General features: G+C 42.8%; 1 protein-coding gene across 1 annotated transcript in view; it reads left to right on the top strand.

The window, feature by feature from the left end:
- The first annotated feature begins 2,675 nt into the window (after positions 1-2,675).
- The window catches only part of LOC135538405 (syntaxin-6-like), a 3,536-nt gene continuing 3,152 nt past the window's right edge, over positions 2,676-3,059 (top strand). The window contains exon 1 of the mRNA XM_064964308.1: positions 2,676-2,789. The gene's annotated coding sequence lies outside the window, so the exon portion shown is untranslated. The remainder of the gene's footprint in view (positions 2,790-3,059) is intronic.

Here is a 3,059-nt window from a genome sequence, read left to right as displayed (position 1 = left end):
CCACTTACTGTTATGTTCAGCTCATAGTGTCTCCTGTTACTGTCCTCTCTTCCACTGACATATTGTTATGTTCAGCTCATAACTGTTTCTTTGTCTTTCTGTTGTCTGGTGGTCAAACCAAGAGTGTTAAAACAGTCTGATTCTGGAGTACCCTTCCCCCTCTCTCTTCCTCCCTCTCCAGTTAATGTCACCTTTCCCAGCTCTTACCAATACCTACCCATGAGCCTCTTCTCTTTCCATTTACTGTAACCAGCATCCTCTTCCACTGAGAACCAACCGACACCGGACGTATATGGACGTGAAGAGTAGTTGAAATTTGGTCAGTCCAGCCTGACCTTGATTTCAACATCCACAGGCGGACTGGACTGGACCAAATCTGAACCAATTAAAGAATTATGTTTGGATAGTACAGTCCAATACAAAATAATAGTGGAGTACAGTAAAGAAAAGTAGAGCACTCTATTGTATTGTACTGTACTGAACTTTACTTTACTGTACTGTATTGTACTCTACTGTATTGTACTGAACTCTACTGCATTGTACTTTACTGTATTGTACTCTACTGTATTGTATTTTACTCTACTGTATTGTACTGTACTGAACTCTACTTTACTGTACTGTATTGTACTCTACTGTATTGTACTGTACTGAACTCTACTGCATTGTACTGTACTGTACTCTACTGTACTGAACTCTACTTTACTGTACAGTACTGAACTGTACTGTTTTCTACTGTACTGTGCTGTATTGTACTGTACTGAACTCTCCTGTACTGAACTCTACTGCACTGTACTGAACTCTACTGAACTGAAATCTACTTTACTGTGCTGAACTGTACTGTATTCTACTCTACTGAACTCTACTGTACTGAACTCTACTGCATTGTACTTTACTGTACTGTACTGAACTCTATTGTATTCTACTGTACTGAACTATACTGAACTGAACTCTACTTTACTGTACTGAACTCTACTGTACTCTTCTGCATTGTACTTTACTGTACTGTATTGTACTCTACTGTACTGAACTCTACTGCATTGTACTTTACTGTACTGTACTGAACACTACTGCATTGTACTTTACTGTACTGTATTCTACTGTACTGTTTTGTACTGTTCTGAACTGTACTGTACTCTGCTCAACTCTACTGCACTGCTCTCTACTGTACTGATCTCTACTGTACTGATCTCTACTTTACTGTATTGCACTGAACTGTACTATACTGTACTGAACTCTACTGCATTGTACTGTACTGTACTGTATTCTACTGTACTTTATTGTACTGTACTGAACTCTACTGTACTGAACTCTACTGTACTGAACTCTACTCTACTGAACTCTACTGAACTGATCTGAACTGAACTGAACTATACTGTACTGAACTCTACTGAACTGAACTATACTGTACTGAACTCTACTGAACTGAACTATACTGAACTCTACTCTACTGAACCCTGCTGTATTGTACTGAACTCTACACTGCTTTGGTCTGCTGCGGTGTGATGTCTAAACTTGTGAAACATGAGGAGAATGACATCCATAATTATGCCGTTTCTGTGTAGTATAGGGGACCATGATGTAATTCCGTTACCGTAAATGCGTTACCGTGTAAATCCACTTCACTTACTGTAGTTCAATAACCAACTCAAGGTGTGATGTTGTAGCTGACCCCATTCTTTCTGCAGACATCTTTGAATGTTAATGCTGAGCAGGTATTTAAGAGTTTTTGGAAAACATGGTCGCATAAAAACCTGAGGGAGATTTTACTGTGATTCCGTTACCAAAGTTTACATCTGCACAGTTCTTCCACTAAATTCGTTTTTTATAAAATGTTCTGTGTAAATTGTTAAATGTAGTGCTTGTGCATATAGTTGTATGGTTGGTTGAACTTTGAAAGTTTTTTTGTTTGGCATAGTTTTAAATGTATGTGAAAGCGGAATTGCCCATGAGAGAGAAGGGATGGGGAGGTGGGGTAGAGATATGGAACTGTCCTTCCTCATAGAAAGAGGGGATGAGGCTTGTGTTTCTAAACAGATATTACATACACTTCCAACAAAAGAAGGTATGAGAGATGGTGGGGTGGTAGTGATTATAGTCTGTCCTTCCTTATAGAAAGAGGGGGAGAGTGTATAGTCTGTCCTTCCTTATAGAAAGAGGGGGAGAGGTGTATAGTCTGTCCTTCCTTATAGAAAGAGGGGAGAGGTGTATAGTCTGTCCTTCCTTATAGAAAGAGGGGGAGAGGTGTATAGTCTGTCCTTCCTTATAGAAAGAGGGGGAGAGGTGTATAGTCTGTCCTTCCTTATAGAAAGAGGGGGAGAGAATATACAAACACAAACTGGCCCAAAGACCAACTGAGTCCGAGACTATGATATCTGGAGCAGGACAGCTGATATGAATGAGGTGTGTGTAGAGCGTAGGCCTGTGTGTGTGTGTAGAGCGTAGGCCTGTGTGTGTGTGTGTAGAGCGTAGGCCTGTGTGTGTGTAGAGCGTAGGCCTGTGTGTGTGTGTGTGTGTAGAGCGTAGGCCTGTGTGTGTGTAGTTACAGGTGTTCAAAAACAAATCTCTTGAGTCCAAAGGGGGTGGCACTGCCCCCTCCGGGCCTCCTACACTGCCGTACTCGGCAGAACCACATTCCTAACCGTTCCTGAGGAGAACCCTGAGATCTGTGTGTGTTGAGCCTTGACCCTCTCCCAGGTATCGTTGAGTCCAACCCGGGGAAGTTCCGTCTGGGGGAGAATGAGCTGCAGGAGAGGAGAGACTTTGTGGAGCGAACACGGCAGGCCGTACAGGTAACACGGTGTAATATCTCTCCCTGTCTGTCACCGGCAGGTAGCCTAGTGGTTAGAGCGTTGGGCCTGTAACCCAAAGGTTGCTGGATTGAATCCCTGAGCTGACAAGGAAAAAGATCAGTCGTTCTGCCCCTGAGCAAGGCAGTAAACCCACTGTTCCCTGTGTGCCGAAGACGTGGATGTCGATTAAGGCAGCCCCCCGCACCTCTCTGATTCAGGGGGTTGGGTTAAATGTGGAAGACACATTTCATTTGAATGCATCCAGTTGTA

The sequence above is a fragment of the Oncorhynchus masou genome, unplaced genomic scaffold, assembly GCF_036934945.1.
Source record: "Oncorhynchus masou masou isolate Uvic2021 unplaced genomic scaffold, UVic_Omas_1.1 unplaced_scaffold_9531, whole genome shotgun sequence".
NCBI lineage: Eukaryota > Metazoa > Chordata > Actinopteri > Salmoniformes > Salmonidae > Oncorhynchus > Oncorhynchus masou.
Note: the sequence above shows the minus strand (reverse complement) of the source record. Positions and strands in the feature narration are given on the sequence as shown.